Source organism: Zonotrichia albicollis, chromosome 3 (genome assembly GCF_047830755.1).
Source record: "Zonotrichia albicollis isolate bZonAlb1 chromosome 3, bZonAlb1.hap1, whole genome shotgun sequence".
NCBI classification, from domain to species: Eukaryota; Metazoa; Chordata; class Aves; order Passeriformes; family Passerellidae; genus Zonotrichia; species Zonotrichia albicollis.
Genome location: NC_133821.1, coordinates 105,305,956 through 105,324,375, shown reverse-complemented (window position 1 = coordinate 105,324,375; position 18,420 = coordinate 105,305,956). Strand labels below are relative to the sequence as shown.

At 42.4% G+C, this 18,420-nt stretch overlaps 1 protein-coding gene across 8 annotated transcripts in view; it reads left to right on the top strand.

The window, feature by feature from the left end:
• Positions 1–11,796: 11,796 nt before the first annotated feature.
• The window catches only part of MYO6 (myosin VI), a 102,655-nt gene continuing 96,031 nt past the window's right edge, over positions 11,797–18,420 (top strand). For 2 of the 8 annotated variants that reach the window (XM_074538350.1, XM_074538347.1), the window contains exon 1: positions 11,800–12,060. The gene's annotated coding sequence lies outside the window, so the exon portion shown is untranslated. Of the gene's footprint in view, positions 12,061–18,420 lie in introns of all 8 variants that reach the window. The other 6 variants (XM_074538351.1, XM_074538349.1, XR_012579756.1 and 3 more) reach the window with 5 other exon arrangements.

Here is an 18,420-nt window from a genome sequence, read left to right as displayed (position 1 = left end):
CCTACAGAATTAAGAATGAGTTATTTAAGACCTTCCTGACTTGCTTTAACAAGCTCTCTACTGCATGTGCTTGTTAAGTGTTATTTATTAACATGATGGTGGGCAATGCTGCGATGTTTTGCAATCTTAACAAGTTTTACCAGTGCATTTTCTGAATTAGGTTTATTCAGTGGAAGCTAGTAGGGTGGGGACTCGATAAATGTATTTAACAATGACATGACAACACATGCACTCTATGGAAAGTATATGTTGTATATTTCTTTAGAGGATTCAGGCTTACAAGTGCTTTAGGAGTAGCCTGACTGCATTCTGCAGTGTAAGGGATCAGATGGCCACCTAATTAAATGTATCTGTTTGTATTGTTTTTCAGGTTGGGTAGAATAACAGTTAAGAATTCCTATTAAGGTTTTAGATTACTTAGCATAAAAAATGCATGTTCTTGTGGTGCACATTTGCAGGATAGCCACAAAAGCAGAGGAGACATCTAAGTAGTCCCTTGTGACGTTTCTATTTTTCCTGCTGAGAAACTGAGCACACTCTTTAAAAACCAGAGAGTTCAAACAGAATTGATTTTTGAGATTGCACTAAATTCTTGTATTGAAAGAATCTGACTTGCAAAACATTCAGTAAAAAAGAGTGAAAAATCAAGCAAGCTTTACAGCAAGATGAGCAACCTATGGTGTTGTTGATTTTTATTTTTTTTCATGTCTTGCATAGCAAATGAGTACAGCAGAAAATGTATGATTTTTAATTTCTATTAATATGGTACTTCTGGAAACTGAAGTACTAGACTTTTATTACAAACAAACAGCAGCGATTCCCTTAATTTAGTAATTAATGTTTTTCCCTCTGACTTTTAAATGGAATTCATGTTTGGTCACTGCTTAAAGCTTTACATTGGTAACATGACATTTGTATTTTACCATATGAACAGAAGTAGGTATAAAGATGCTTGCTCTTTGCAGTCTTGATTATTGGGAATAGTGAGAGGTGCAGGAGTGTGATAAAAGATTTTATTTTTATTTTGGTACAGCACTTTGTTATAACAGTCTTTCTTCAGTGCTACATACTCAGTAACCCTAAAGAACCAGTGCAGTGACTTGAGTTCACAAAGGTACTTCTCCCAGATTTTTTACTTTTCCCATCTACTTCTGGAAATCAAAGGGAAGCTGATGTTACAAACCACAGCTTTGAAACAGTAAGAGTGAGGCAACAGCCATTTTACTTAACTCTCACCACCATATTTTTGAAGTAAATCCATTCTGCTTTACTCAATAATGCCTGCTGAAAGATGAGATGAAAGATGTCTGTTTTCTAGGCTCCAGTCTGGTTAAAGGAGGATGTAATCCACAAGGTGACTGTTCTCTCAGTTGTGGTCTCTTGTAGTTTTCTGGCAGCCTTAATTTTGCTTGTTTTTCACAAATTTGCATTTGGAGTTGTGCAGCCCTGTGGTTACAAAAGGAAACTGGGTAATGTACACCATTCCTCAGGGATTCCTTATTCAGTTTTGAGAGTAATTGCTAGCCACAACCTAGATTCAAACAAACAGCCTGTTTCTTTGCTAGTGTATATTTTCCTATTTGTTTGTTTGTTTGTTTTCCTTAGTTTTTTCTTTTTTCCCCCGTGAGATTCATAGTTTATATACCTGGGGGAGAGTAAGCAGTGCTATTTGCAATGCTTTTGATGCTTAAAAAGATAGGTAAGCTACGTTCATACATGAATATATATGAACAGAAGATTATCTGGATTTAAAAGTATCCAATTTCTAGTAAATGAGACAGACTTTACTTACCTGCCTTTTTATTTTTTGTCTTCCCTTCTTTCTTAGCTGTTAATGCTTATTAGTCATGTAACTCTCTAGAGTTCTTTGGGGTATGACTCTACCCAAACAATCATCAGGTAAGTAATTCAGCAGTGGCAGGAAAGAAAACTATTGCAATTTTTTAAATAAAAGGTTATTGTATGTCTGCAGCAATAGGGCTGAAAGTACAGTGTAAATAGATGATTTATTTTAATAGAATAGTCAAATCCACATCGTATATCTGTCCATTTGCACTGGGTAATAGTTATAGATGATACTTAAAGTTCCATTTTCAGGACCAGGTTCTCTTACTGTAAGCTGACTGGATAAGGGTAATGGGAACCAGACTAGTTTGACTCAGCTGAGTATTTATTCCCCATAAGCTGTGAGGATCCACTTAGAGGAAAAGCATCGTGCTCTGGCCAGCCTGAGCTTCCTGCCTGCAGAGTCTGTGTAGACTGGCTTAAACACCAGAGATTAAAGCATGTTAGATTTCCTCAGTGGTGTACCTTAGGGAAATTTATCAGCTATTTACACAAAACTGTGTCTGTTTAGAACTGTATTCTAAGTTTAGGAACTTAGTTTACTTTTGCACATATACTGATGTCAACTACCTATACTATAACTGAGGATACCAATGTCGTCTCACAGCAGTAGTTTGCAAACTATTAGCAAACCTCTACCCCATTGTCTTCCAGATGTAACTCTGTAAAACAAGCTCTGTGACAGTGCCTGTTTACCTCAGGCTTCTTCTTCCTAACTTAAATTTTGAAAAACTATCCTGTTTTCCTTATTTTTATGTGTATGTTAGAAATGCAGTGGTGACCTGGACAGGGACATTATTATACATTGGACCAAACCTATGACATTAATTCTAGGAACTCTCAGGAATTCCTTTGTTTGGAATTTCAAGGTTTTAGGATCATAGAATGGTTTGGGTTGGAAGGCACCTTAAAAATCATCTAGTTCCAACTTGGCTGCTGTGCAAAAGGACACCTCCCTCTAGACCAGCTCAGAGACCCATCCAACCTGGCCTTGATGAATGCACTGTTTATGTAGCAGACGGACAATAATAATTATTTTAGTTCTAGAGAGCTTCATATTTGCATGTTCAGGCCAGCAAATTTATTTCATACTATACATCAGTAGTATTGCAGATAGTGTATCAATTCTGTAATACAAAAAGTCAGACAAGGCTAACCCCAAAAGAGCACTATTATGAGATGGCACGTTTCTCACAGAAAATGGCACTAAGTAGGTCATAAATTGCAAACAAATGGAGTATGCTTTTTACTTAAATGCTCCTCCGTCCTGAAACTTAAACGGCTTTGTAAACAATGCTGTAATAATATCTCCATGTTACAAAAGGGCATTAAAAGGCTGTGAGAAGTTGCACAGCCTCCTCCCATCCTATAAAACCACTGAGATTTCTAGCCTTCCAACAAAATTTGTATTGCAAATGAATATTTAGGTTCCAGGTTCAAGAAGACATTTTAAAGCAAATGTCTGTAACAATATGTTGAATGTGTTTGTATGGACAGCTTATGATGGAACATTTAATTAAAAAGTCATAGAGCTTTTTAAATTGTTTTCCTTTTGTGGAAGTCAGGTCTTTGTTTTGCAAGGACTGTTCTGTGGATGAATTTATTACCTCATTTTTAGTTCTACACCTTACTGTACAGTCTTTTTGTGAGTTTTTCATTCTGCTCTGTTACTCTCCATCCTTCATACATGGTTAATGAACTTGAATGCCATATAGTTACCCTGATTTCTAGCTTGCTTTCTCACTTGCATCCCAGTGTCTTGCTTGTCTGTGTAAAGCAGCTAAGTTTGTGGAGTCAGTGGAAGTTCCCTGTTTCCTAGGAACATTGTTGAATTCAAATAATTTCTTGACATTTTTTTCAGGCCAGTAAGATGCTTGGCGGGTGAACTTGGCTTCGCTCTTATTTTGTCCAGTCAGAGTTGCTCCATATCATTATCTCCATATTGCAAGTTAACTGCTGGAGTTCAGGGAAAGAAGTTAAAAGCATTTTAGTTTAACTAAGCTAAACTACTCTAAACTGAAATTCATGCTTCAGCTACTCTCACTTGTGAGCATTGAAAAGTAAGCTTAGAAAGATGCTTGCTGTTTACTTAGCTACTTGAGAGAAACCAGCTTTGTGGTTGGAACTGTTTGCTTAGACTGAAATTCTATTGACTTGAGATTTATCTGAAGCCAATGTTGAACAAAGTGTTTAATTCTGTCTTCTAGTTTCTTGCTCTATTCTTTACAGAAGTGAAGTGCTTTTAACTATACTTGTATAGAGCTGTTGTTTGATTGCACTGGGTTTGGAAACTCTGGCAAATCTGACCCTAAACATCTCAAACTGGGCACCTGAAAATAAGGATGTAGCTAATGATTTCTATTTTTAAGTATTAAGCTAATGATAAGTATTTGTAAGTAACTTGCCAAATGGATAATTTTCCTATAGCAATAGGTCATGTGCTCGTGTTTGAAAACCATTACTTAAGATGATTTTAAAAGTGATACTTTTTTTAAAATAACATTCTCATTAACAATATGAATCATACAGCTCATAGTTGTCTTTACTGTGAAATTTGAAGTTCCCTAAACACTGTTAAGTTCCCCAACAGACTTAGCATCTGTGGCAAGAAGTAGTACCTGAAGAAAGTGCAATCACAGAAGGGGAGTAAATTATGACTCCTTATACAGTCAGAAAATTTTTGGACGCTTTCTATCTTCTTAGTGCTTATGTTTGTCTTACTTAATGTGTATTTTGTATTGTGCACACTTTGGTTTTTCTGACTTCCATTGTCAGTATGCGATGGTCACTCCTAGAACTAATGCTACAGTTCTCATTTTTGTTTCTCCATAAGCAGTCATAGTGTGTTGTCATTTTCCTGCTTACCTAGATGAAGACATGTGAGGGGAGAACTTGTTTTGGTGGTTTTTACAGATTTTATCCAAGCATCACTTGTCCCTTGCTGTTTTGCCTCCTTCCAAACCCCTGATGAGGTCCCTTGTATACTGGTTCTCCTCCCAGTCTTTCTTGGCTCTTACATCTGTTATCTTTTATAATGTCTCTAAGCTCTATTCTTCTATCTACACTCTTAAAAAAAAAGGCCACTGCTATCTTTTTCCCTCTGTGATCCTGTGTTGCCAACTTCATCAGCAGAGAAGCTGAGAAAGTATGGGCTGGATGAGCAGACAGTGAGATGTATTAAGGGTTGAATATCTGGACCTGGAGGTGTGATCTATGGTACAGTATCTAGCTGGAGGCTGGTAACAAACTGACCAGAGGCAATGGACACAAACTCAAACAGAAAAGGCTTTCTCTGAGCATCAGGAAACACTTTTTTACCCTGAAGGTGACCAAGCACTGGCATGGATTGCCCCAAGAGGCTGTGGAATCTCCATCTTTGGAGATACTCAGAAGTTGTCTGACATGGTCCTGGGCAGCTGGCTCTAAGGGTTTGAGCAGGGGACTGCACCAGGTAACCTCCAGAGGTCCCTTCCAACCCCAGCCACTCTGTTATTCTGTGAGTTTGCTCTCAGTTCCTGCACTTGGTGTGACGAACGTGGCTGATGCTGCAGAGGAAATACCAGCACTGCTGCTGCAGGAGTCTGCAGTTCCAGGTGTGCTGTTCTGAGAATGAAGCTACAGGGGTCAAGGCCAGGCCACATCTGATGCTCATCAGAAGTTCACATCTTCACAAAATCTGGTTATCTTTCAAGACTGTTGGCAAAAGGCACAGCTCTGGCATAAAACACAACCTGCTTGCCAAACTTAAAACTATGCTACAAGTCTCTGGGCAACTTTATTAGAAAGTATAAACCATGTTACTGTTCTTTAACTAAGTGAGTAGAAGCATTTTAGCTAGCATTCAATTTGCAGCAAATACCTAATTTGGAAAACTTTAAACTGGGCAGCCAAAGGTTAGTGAAGGTATTATAAGCAACTGAAAGCAAAATGCAGCAGGTTTTGATACCTACTATTTTTCTCCAATAATTTGAGTAGGGTGCAATTCCTAGAAATGTTTGTGAACAGATAGGGGGTTCAGATTATTAGCAAATTTAGTAAGTGAGTCAGAACTGGGCAATTTGGCAGTCTGTGGGCCAAATAAGCATGCCAGGAGAGAACGCCATGCTACAGTGAGTGTTTAACTTCTCAGTGAAGTTTGCCTTATCTTGCACTTAGTCCTACCACAAAGGTTGAAGAGCTGGTGGTGGAATTTAAGTGTGGGTGTAAAACCCAGCTCAAGGGCTGCTCACCACCAGGAAAGCACTCAGGGTGAGGGTTAGATAATCTAGTTATTCTACATATGGGAAGGGTATGGGGAAGCAACTTGAGTCTGTCTGTGCTTTTGGTACCATTCAAGTGCATGTGTAACTGTGCTGCAAATGGATAGAGAGAGCTGAAACAATGTGCTGCTCTGGCAGCCTATTTTTCTGGCAAAAGTGTATTATTCCTTCATACAGTAATCAGGGGTCCCCCAGCAAGCTTGTTAAGTGGTTTGCCCAGATGGATAGCATCAACAGAGTTCACATCTTTGAGAGTGGATTTGTTCAACAAGCAATGTAAATGAAACTCTCTCTGTTCTGTATAACAACCCTACAGTGATAAGTGAAGGCTAGACAGGAGGGTGGTGCCTGCAAGAGCTTTGCATTCCTACCTTAGTAGCATTAACAATCTTCCTTTTCAGTGTTTTTCTCATGCATATTTTTTTCTTTTCTTGCTTCTTACATCAATATGAAGCTTAGAAGAGCTACAGCTGGACCCCTATATTCTGTGAATTAGGTGATTGCCAGACCTCCTCTGGTCCCTGCCCAAAGGTGTGTTAGAATTTCAAGGGGATTACTTATTCCTCTTAATCTTTTCTTTCCCAAAACTAGCTCAAAAATTAAAGCTAAAAATGCCTAAAATGAACAGTCTGAAATGGGATGGAAAAAAAGTCTTCAAGGTATGTTTAACTGGCCATAATTGTTCAGGAACACACTGTAAGAACAGTGGCTTTTACAGAAAGATTTACAAATTAGTTAGTGACCCCACAGAATTCCCTTTGCTAAGAAGTGTGAGAAACTGTCAGTACCCTGATCTCAGTACTGAATCCACACTGGAGCTCATTTAACTGCAGGTGAGTAACCCTGCTCCATGAAGGAAGGACAGCCCTATTCCTGACGTCTACAGGTCACCTATTTACTGCAGGCTACTTTGGTTATTTCATTGGCAGCTGCTGTTCATCGCTGAAAAGGAATTCCATGTAGGTGATCACAGAGTGCATCGAGGGGGAGTGGGGGCAGGAAACAAAAACTTTTAAAAGCCAATTCTGTGGTAATTGCTACTGTGTGTCACCTGAGTTGCTTTTCCCAGGTTCTCTTTCCTCCACCAGAGCTCCTCCCTGTCCTCCAGATGATATATCTAAACCAGTGGGGCCCATTCTCCTTTTAAATATGCATGAGAGCGGGCCCATGACATCTTTGCCAAAGAGAAGCTTCAGCAGAAACAAAAGAAAATTCTTTCCCCAGAGACATGGGGCGTGTTCTACCAGGAATGGAATCCATCTGTCTTCAAACACTGGGATGGCTCCAGGAATATCGTCCAGCTACCCTGGGGTACTGTAATCTCATTTTCCTGTCCTCACCATTTGTGTTTATAGAATGGATTCATTCACAAAAGTAAAACAAAAAACAAAAAGCAGTGGACTTCTGAAGGATTGCAAGTTCACAAGTCAGGGATTCCCCTTACCTCCTTTCATGCTATTATTTATGCAAGCCTTGTTCTCTGGAGCTACCCATAATTCAAAATAATCTATTTGTTTAATTGAATTATCCTTTAAGAAGAGGAAATTGAAAAATGGGGCCAGTCCAAGAAACTTACTCTCAGTCAGAAACAGCTTCAGAAACCAGTCACACATTGCTAGGGGTGAAAATGCAAAACCATCGATCTTCCTAAACTAACATGTTGTCAAAGAAAAAACTACTCACGAATTGAAATGAAACAGGGAGACTTTAAATAGGAACTCTTTCCTTAAAACATAATGTCTAAAATTTTTTGTAACTCGTATGAAGCTGTTGAAATAGAGAAGGCCTGTGGAAAAGTTAGAATATTAAAAAATACGCAGGCATAGTCAAAATAGATGTTTATATAAACTCTGCCAGCAAGAGGGGAAAAAAAGGATCATTTCACTACTGTCAAAATTGTTATAAACATAATGTTATGTGCACATAACATTGAGTAAAAAGGAGCAGATAAAATAAGACTTACACATTTCTTTCCAGTAAATAATTTACATGATAAGGAAATGAATGGTGCTTATCTAGAGTAAGCCTGTTTGGAAGGAAACCAAAGATTGATCCTGGAAGGAACGTCATCTACTACTGCTAAAATCCCAGCAAATTTTCTTGTTCTTTCTCTTAACATAAGCTGCTCAACCTTGAGCCAAGTTAGAAAGGTTCTTTTGCAAACATATGAACAAGCTATTCTTTATCCAGACAAATAATAGATAAATTGTGCTGGCAGCTTCAGCAGCCACATTTGCAAACCCTGCATGGGTAAGTCCAAAATTGTACTTTAACCAGTGACTTTAGTTTTTATCAGAAACTGACTGTAAAATTATAAAATAATTTTTGGAGAGTATCTAAGTCTTAAATCAGCATACTCAGCTGTTAGGAAATGCCAAGAGTTGCTGCTGGCAAGCTGTGAGGAGTTTTACCATGACCACTTTACACAGATACTGTGTCATTACATCACACATGTACACTTAGAGTATGCCAACAAAACAGTGTAAAGCAAATGAACTTCTGGCCTCACATTAAGTCATCAGCTGGGACTTAAGTCAGTGCCCATGGACATTTTTACAGGCAGAACTTTACCCATTACCTGTGATGTGTAAAACAGTTGTAGCTGTGTGGAATCCACAGGGAAAGCTAGCTAATATCAATGCGGTTCAAACATAAGCATTCCACCTGGAGAGATGCATGCAGTAAAGGCTTGAAATCAACGTCAAACCAGATTTTTGCATTTAATTTTTCATCATAAAGTGTGGGGAGAGAAACTGAGCAGTCATGATACTAAACACTTAAGAACAACTCTCTCAGGAGTGAAACTTTTAATGCAAATATGAGAGCCTTTACCTTTACCTATTTATATTGAAAAGTCTAAAATTTGATCCACTGAGTTATACACAAGAATTCACTTTCATTGAAATTTAAGCAGGACATTGTATAATATTATTTGAAATGAAAACACATGTAATGCCCTCTCAGGGTTTTCTGAGAAATCACCTGCAGTCCTTTACCTGCCCATCCTTTCAAACTACCATTCATTGAGGCCAGGCTGGATGGGGCTTTGAGCAACCTGCCCATGGCAGTGGGGCTGGAACTAGATGGTCTGTAAGGTCCCTTCCAACCCAAACCATTCTGTGATTCTGTGAACACAAACCCAAGACCCTCTCAGGTATTTCTGAGAAATCATCCAGGGTCCTTTACCTGCTCATTCTTCCAGACTACCATTCAACAGCTCTGACAAAATATGGTGGTTCCTACAATAACTCATCTTTTTAAAAAATACATGGCAACTTTAATGACAAAAGCTTACATGTCATGTTTACAGTAAACATGACAACCTGGATTCAGGTTAAAAAGTTCCATTTTAATATCTGGGTGAATGAAGACACCTTGGACATCTGAAATATATCGTCAGCTCTTTGTGGCAAGGCTACAAGAGATGCATGTGCACGTCCAACATCAAAATGTCCTGCTGCCTTGTATTGTTGATCTTTCTGCCTTTGGAATGCTTGTGGAATTCCTGGTAGGCCATCCAGAACACAGAGTTTGCACATTGAAGAAGGTGCCTGTACAGCTCTGGTTCCTCACAGAGACTCTCTTGCTGTGGTATGTACAAGGTGAGCCTGCCCTGAGCTGAGCAGTGCTGACACAGCACCTCTGTGAGTTACACTTGGCAGGGCAGGCTCCTCCACTGCTGTTTGCCCTGCCTGGTGCACAGAGGTGTGGGAGGAGCAGGGTGATGCTAAAGGCACTGTGCCCTCCCTCCCAGCCTCAAGCTGCATCTGCTCCTTACACAGCTGTTAAAAAAAGACTGCTTGGCAGCTCCAACCCATCTGCACTGTTCCTGGTGTTCTGAGAGACTGAAATTACAGAGTTTTTCCTAGGAATGAAACTGGAAATGCTCCTTACATACAGGCAATGGGTACAGTTTTTTTAGAGCAAAACATATTTTGCTTTATTTTCTCTTTCCGCCCCCCCCCTCCCCCTTCTTTGCTTAGGTTGAAGTTTTTGCACTCTGATTTCACTTGTGAGTCTTCCTGTATTTTCCCTGAAGATTCACAGAACAGATGTTGCTGTGTCCTGGGTTATTTTTAAATTTCCCAGGGAGAAAAGAGGACAGAAAGTAGAGACATGCTTCTTCTGTTGAGGGAGAGGCACATCAGAGGGTAAGAGAGTGCTCAGCACTGCTTGGATTGTTTACACTGGAAGTATTTTGTTGATCGTTTCCTGACATTATATCCTGTTTTGCTAACAGAGGTGGTTTTAGCCAGTCACCAAATTTACATTTTCATTTACTTGTCCATTCACTTCTTTTTTCCCCAGATAACAGTTATCCTTATCTCTTTTACAAATAAAAGTAAGGCTGACTGTACAAAGTACTGAAAGGTAATGCCAAAGACAAGCTTCTGTGCTCTAGAAGTTATACAATGTTTTGATTGTCCAAATTGTCAAACATTCTAAATTATGTCAAGCGAAGATGCAATCATCGAATTCACCTTCCCACTTTGCAGGCAAGTGGAATGTTTTAAAGACCAAAACAAGTCCACAGCACATTTCAAGAGTTGTAGGAATGTTAATCCTACAGGACACAGGATTGAACTCCACCCGTGCTCTGCCCAGGATGCAGGATTACTCACGCACCTAATACACTGCCATTTTCCTTCCATGTGTACATCCACTCTGATCCTTGACAGAACCCCCTGAGTTTCTCTAGGTTCCCCCTAAAGGAGCCCCTGGGATTTCTCTTTATCCTCTAAAAGAGGCCAAGGCATTGTTATAACAATCATATCTACTGGGCAGCTATGGCTTGAAGAAATTGATGTAAATTATTTATGAGCTGTAAATTTAGTGGCTGTACCCACAATGTCCCTGGTGTTGTCCAAACACTCAAAAAGGATGCCATGAAACACACCTGCTTAAAGAAAGGCAGCTAGGGCTGCAAAATCAAGGAAAACCACAAGATTTTGAAATATTAACTAGTTTGTTTCCCTTTGTCAGCAAAAGACGTATGAACACGAACCATCATGTGGATAGCAAGGAGGGTTGGCACATACAGTCGGGGTCATTGTGCTGCTCTTGAACTATTGTGGGGGGAGAAGCGCGGTGCTGTGGGAAAGCTGACAAACCAGCTGGCGACGCCAGGAATGAATCGTGGTGAAGCCAAGGGACAGGGAGGTGACCCAGAGCTGCGGCACCGGCGGTGTGACAGCCTGGCTGGGCATGATGCAATGCCGCCCGGCCGGGCCGCTCTGCCCGAGCCTCAGCAGCGCAGCAGCCGCGGAGATGAAGGGCCGGGCGGCACAGGCCAGGGCAATCCCGCAGAGCCCCGGCTGGCCCGGGCTGCCTGGCAGGAGCTCAGGGCACAGAGCTGGGGCAGGCCAAGCTGTGCTGCTGCTCAGCGGGCGGGACCATGGCTGCTCCCAGCCCTGTGACACCCGCCAAGGCAGGAGCCTGGGGACACGGCAGGGACAGCACAGGGCCAGGGCGAGCCTGCGAGAGGAGCCGGGCTGAAACAGCCTCTGACTGCCCCAAGGTTTGTGCAGCAGCAGAGCCGCCACCTGCTCGGCGCCTTTCTTTGTGGGGCGATGGTCAGTAAAGACAAAGCTATCGAAACGACCCTTTATGTAACCGCATCAGTAAAAAATAAAGGAAGAGACCCAACACACACAAATAACCAGGGGCCAGCCCCTCAGCACAACCTCTGCCGCGGAGGGCGCGGGCTGCGGGCCCGGAGCTCCCGGCCAGGCGAGCCCAGCGCGGGGAGAAGGCCGGGCCGGCCTCCCCGGCCGCCGCCGCCCCGCCGGCGCTGCCCCCGCCCCCGGCCGGCCCTGTGGCGGTGACGTCCCGGGCCGGGCCGGGCCGTGCCGGGCGGCGGGGGCGGCGCAGAGCAGCTCAGCGGCGGCGGCAGCAGCAGCAGGGCTGGCAGCGAGCGGGGCGCCGAGCGCAGCAGCACCAGCACCTCCATCAGCAGGTAAGGACGCGGCCTCTCGGCCTCCGCCTCCCGCCGCGGGTAGGAGGGGGCGGCGGCGGCCGTCGGGGCCGGCCTTGGCGCTGCCCCTCGGCTGCCCCCGCGCCCCTCTCGCCCGGGCAGGTGCGATCGGGGCAGGCGAGGCAAGGGCCGGGCCCTCGGCGGGGCAGCGCTCCGGCCAGCGCACCGCGGGACCGACCTGCCGGAGCCGGAGCTTAGAATCCCTCTGGACTGTGCTGGACTTCCTTAAAAATTGTCATGGAAATTCTTTCCTTTGTGGGCTTGTTTGGGTTTTTTTAGTATCATCCTCTGTGAAATTCCATCCCTGCGGAGTTACAGCTAAGCTTCCCTCTTTGCTTCAGAAACACTTCTGTGCTGGTGGGATTGTTCTTGTAAGAGAAAATAACATTTGTGTAGCCTTTACTGGCCCGACACAGTACGACTGGTAGTTCAGTGGAAAAACGCCTTCTGGAGTATTTCTGCTTGAAGTACTTTTGCAGGCTGCGGTTTGGAGAGCAGCGTGTGTCGCTGAGATGTACAACTAAAAACCAATACCCCATTCCTGTAACTCTCATCCATTACTGAATAGGAAAGCTTAGAAGAGTTTGTCTCCTTAATGGTTAGAATACAACTTTGCAGCGCAGCAAATATACTGCTGGTGCTCGTCTGATACTTGGCTCTCAGGTTCTGAACTAGTAAATGCCACCAAGGCCTGTAGGATGGAGGCAGCCGAACTAATAGTTGGCCGGTTCTGTAAAAGGATGGTTGTTATCTGTTGTCTCAGCGAACACTGCTGACTGCCAGCCCTGTGTTACAGAGGTGCAGGGAAGTGTCTGTCGTGACTTGTGCCCTGTGGTGCTCCCGGAGGGATCAGACCTTTGAGGCCGCCCAGTTCCGCACAGCTCAGTGGGCATCGCCGGGCTGCGGGCGGCCCGTGCGCTGCGCTCACAGCGCCCGAGTACAAAGGTTGGCCGCGGGACTGAGCCTGCCTTCTGTTGCAAGTGTGACAGATTAACAGGGTGGAGATGAACTCGTGAGCTAAATGTCATCTGCGCTTTTTAACTTCATTTTTTAGTGGAAAAGCCTAACAAGACCAGAAATATTTTAATTTTTAAAATGTTAATTTTGAAAACTTAAAAGTGTAAGCAAATCTCTCGCATTATTTGTTTAAATGCAATAAAACTTCTAACACACAAGTTAACTTTTAAATGTATGGTTTATAAAATAACTGCAAAAGATCTCAGTATTATTGAGGTGGGAGAGTAAATATCAGAATTACCAGAGCACAAGTTCCAAACCCTTGTGATGTAGCTTTTAATAACGTAGAAATTAAGATTTAGCTTGACACTATTTTTAGTGGATGGGTTTTTAATGTGTCTCAGTTAATAAACTATTTAGTGAAGGCACAGTTATGCCTTTGACTGTAAAACTATAAAGCCAGCAATGCAAACATAAAAGCAGTAAACTTTCCTGCGAGGCTGAATAGCTTTCTGAATTAAAACCGTGTCAGTATTAGTTAGCAGAAACTCTAAGTTGAACTAATTTCCCCACCCCCATTATTTCTAGTCAGAGGGGGCATTCCTCTATAATCTGCACTAAGTAGTGTGTCCTGCAGCCTCCGGCACTGCCATGTGCCTTTGTTTTGATAATGGGTCAGTATTTTGACCCATTAACAATAATGTTCTCATAAGGAAGGTGAAATAGTGCTTCCTTGTGCCTGGTCTGCCAGGGTGGAGAAGGCTTTGTGACCCAATGTAACCTTTGTATTTCTGTGCTATTTGGTAACATTGGTCTGAGGAAAGATTTCAGGTTTTAGAAATTTTGACAGTCTTATGAGTGATGTGGCAAAGTTGAGTAGGGGCTAACTTTTTATCAGAACAAAATGTGAAAGCATACGATTAAGCTGGCAGGTTCAAAATGAACAAAAGGGGTGTGTTTTTGGTTTTGACCCAATGTGTGGTAAGTTAAGCTTTGGAAATCCTTCTGAAGCATGTGGATATTGAAAGTTTGCAGGGACTTGAAAAGCAGCTGGACAAATTCATGGAAGAAAAACCCACTAAGGCTGACTTGTGTGGCGTACCTGAAGTAGCTCAGGGAGTCACCGAGCTGAGCTCAGAGCTGGGACAATAGACTGGGAAAGTACTGTCAATTATTTATCAAATTTTTATATTAATTTCAGGCATTGACATAGTGCAGACAACAGTCCTGCTGTCTGACCCAGTAGGGCTGCTCTTAGGAAAATTGTTCAACTGAAGTTTTTGAGAACAGCTGAACCAAAGGGACCAGGTACGGAGATAACAACTCTAAGTGATAATTCTCAGGAAATGATTATGAGTCACCATCAAACATCAGTTTAAGTGCTACTGGGGGCAGTTCTGGCACCTTTGTACTTGCTGACATGGATATCTTTGATCAACAGAATTAGCACAAAATATGAAGGAGAGTGAGTAGGGCTTTCAGGCTGTGTTTTTGATGCTTTGCTTTGGAGGACAGAGGTTTCTGGTAAGTTCCAAGGCAGTATTTGAGTACAAGATACTATTTTCAGGAAGAAGATCCCATAATGCAGATGGGTAAAGTCGACTTGGCAGCAGCACCATGGAAGCAGATCTGAGGGTTATGTGGGATCACAAGAAGCACAGGATGCAGTACTGTTGAAGTTCAACATTTAGCTTTTTGTACTACTGCAGCTTAAGTTAATAGAATAATGTGTCCAGTTTTGGCCTCAGCCTGTTAAGAAAGATAAATTCAAATGTGTCCATCTACCAGGAATGGTCACTGGGGCTTAGGGAGGTTTTGGAAAACAGATCTGCAAAGAATATGTGTGTTTGGAAAGTGTGTTCCACAAAGCTAGACAAGCTCATTTCCAGCAGAAAGAGATGAGGGAACAAGAAGATGCTAGAGTATTAAAATTAGTGAGAAGTGGTTTGTGTTCCTCTGTCAGTGACTGTATCAAAAAAGATGAGACTAGTTTGTGCCAAAGACTTGATGAAGTTCCTAAAATCTGTTATGCCTTAGGGAAAACTGAAAGAAAGTTAAGGTTGTGCAATTTCATTTCTGCAAAGGTTTTTGAAAGTCAAATAGTATTTGTGTTAAGGATATATTAAAAACACTCCTCAAAATTGTTTTACTTGTTCACATGCAGGGGCTTGAGTTTGAGGACTTCTTCAGGTGCCGTCTGTATTTGGGCTTGAGTTTACATGGAAAAAAGTAATTTCAGTCCTCAAAAGATGAACAGTTTCTCTGATAAAGTCCTATAATCTTTCAGTTGCTGGTCATCTCATGTTACAGCTTAAGGCATTTGGTTTTAAAATAATTAGTGTTGAGGCAAACTACTGCATTTGACAGCAAAATGTTGTGGTTTAGGAGCATAGCCTGTAATACTGTAGGAAATGTAGGTGTACAACCATACTGTGATTTAAACCAGGAAAACCAGAGGGATAAAACCTGAGGTATTCATCATCTACTCTAGAATATACTGAGTGTGGCTTCATAACTTGTGTCCTAGTGTTACAGCATGTTTGGTCTGAAACACTTTCAAAAAGGACTTTCAAAATACCTAACTTAAAAAAAATTTGCCATTTATCATATGTCTCTCATTTTGTATCTACTTTTTAAAGTATGAGAAAGCATTTTCTCATGGCAACATTTTAACATAGCTTGCTATCTCTAAGTTTCTACTTTGTTATTTGTTGGAATAACTGTTGCAGGTTTGTACTAAATACTAGTGACAGTGACTTGTGTTTCTGAAGTATTGATAGTACTATATCAATATAAAGAACACAGAAAATTGTAGTTTTTGAACTGATGGCTGTGGATGAATCTTCCCCCCCTGCCCCTGAAAAACCCAACAAAACCAGAAGTTTTGCAAAGCTGAATGAGAAGCATCAGCAGCCTTCATAGATTTTACTAAGGCTCTGATGTCAAGAAAAGGACAGATAAATCCATGGGCACTTTAATCTCTGGTAGACTGATTTCTGTAAGTAATGACCATATAAATTCAATATATGTATTTTATTGGGGAAAGAAAGCAAAAGCTGTCTTTTGAAAAGTGACCATCTTAGACTACCTATTCAAAAAACTGATTTAGCCAAAGCAAGTTCTTGTTTTGTTGTTGAGCTGTGTGCAGAAACAGAGCAGAGGATGATGAGGCTGGGTCTCTGGCCACTGTGCCATGGTGCTGCAGCTCCAAGGCAAAGCCTGTTGCCATCTGTGGACAGCATAGCCTGGCCTTGAAAATGTGCTTTGGGACTCCTTGGTGCACCTACACATCTTAACTTCTTCCTGCTGCCAAGGGAGTTGCAGGCATGTATGTTTAACCTGCCGGCTACTGCTCCTGTAGGCATGTGTAAGCTCTGCGAGCTAAACCGCAGCTCCTGTCAGCAGCAGGGCACGCATGAACGCCTGGTTAAGTGTGGCTGGTGTCTGGCTGCTGTGGCTGTGCTGCCAGTCATACCCAGGCACTGTGTCACTCCTGAAGAACTTCTGTCAAGCCAAAGGACCTTCCTTGCTCTGTGAGTGCTTCTTCTTCCTCTGCAAGTATATGGATAAAGGGCAGTTTCTGCTTGCTCCAGGGAACGAGAGCTGGATGAGGCATCTGGAATTGAACTTCGCTTTCTGTGTGCACAGCTTGCAGCACTGCTGCTGTGAAGAATGTGGCCAGTCTCCAAACTGGGACCAGGTCCTGGCAGTGCCAAACAGAGGGGCCATGAGCACTACCAGAACTGGGGTGGCCACTTCCATATGGGCATCTTTTAGGGCTTGATCTACTCTCAGAGAAATTCTCAGTCTTGAGCTGAAAGTCTGAATGAACCCTGGTTTTGTAAATGTTCAAGAGATGGCCTTATTTATCATAAAAGAATTTTTTTTTTTTTTTTTTTAAGCAACATCTCTTAAGAGATGCTCAATTCATTTTGCAAAGGTAGTTACACAAACAAATTAAGAGTATTTTTACATAGTGGATAATTGTTTCACGAGCAAATTTGTTTTCCTTGTAATTAACAAGACTTAGTGGACAGATTTGAAATTCGTGGAGGAAAAAAAAGAGGAGTATTTACCAGAGCCAGTTGTGCACAAAAGTCTCTTCAATATTAGCAAGATCTCTGGCTGTATTTCAGAAAAATATCAGCAACCTTCTGAATTATATCTAAATGTTTCTATGGATCCTTCAGGCCTGAGCTGAAGCCACAGAAATATCATTGCTTTTTACATTTTGAGCAAGTTCAGATTTGTATGGTCCAGAGCTCTGTCCCTCTCCTCTGCTATATTGTCTTTGTTGCCATGCACTCAGCAAGGTTTTGGTCGTGTCGGGTGCATTCTCAGAGTTCCAGGTCCAAAGGAGCCCAGCTATAAGGTGATGCTGTAGTAGCCATGGTTAGGAAGAAGCTGTCTGTGGGAGGACAGCATGTCCTTCTCCAGTCCCTAGGTGTGCTCTGTGCAAGAGGTCATGCCTGTGGTGAGCTGATGGCACCCTTCCAAGTTCACACCTGCGCTTTGCTCTTTCCTGCTTTCTTCAGTCCATCACAGCTGCTCTGCAGTGAGGGGATTGACAGCAATAAAACTCTTTCACCAAGTCCTCTGTGCCAAGGAGAGACAGTGTTGCTGTGTCTCCTTTTGCTTTGATGGGGTGAGTGCTGTGTGCAGGCACACCAAACCTGCTTACCGTGGCACTCTGCTTGTTTGAGGGGAGGCACTGGAGAGTTTTGGGGAGGGTGCTCTGTAGCTGCTCATCCAGTTCCAAGTTTAGCTGTGTGCAGTAAGATTCTGTGATGATGACCTTGCTTATGTACTGTAAGGTTTCTAGGACAGGCAGCAGAGCATTCAGGAACGAAGAATCTGACAAGCATTTTTGATGACTTCAATTTTACCAATTCTGTTGGGTTGCAGTTTTGGGCTGAGGTAATTGACTGCTGGACCCTGAAAGGAGAAATGGCTGCATCTTCTTGCCCTTCCCAGCAGTGTGGATGGTCATGGGGCTCCTTCACACCCCAGTGCAAATGGCTGGCTCTGCAGAAAGCAACAAATGCCATCACCTTTCTCTTTTCCATATCTGTGAAAATCCATATCCATATTTCCATTTCTCTCTGCAGAGGTAGAGCAGCAGAGAGGAGGGGAGGCAGACGAGGTGTTTTAAGTCATCGTTGTTCAGCTCACCCTCTGTCAGGAAACACAACCTATTTTGCAGTCTCAGACCTGTGTAACCTGCCTTGCCTCTACCAAAAGTTAGACAAATACCTCCAAAGCCCTTTGCAGAGAGAAACAGAGACATAGAGTATACATAGGGAAATTTAATAGAATCATACAACTACAGAAGGGCCTGGGTCAGAAAAGACCCTAAAGATGATTTAGTTCCAAAACCCTGCAGTG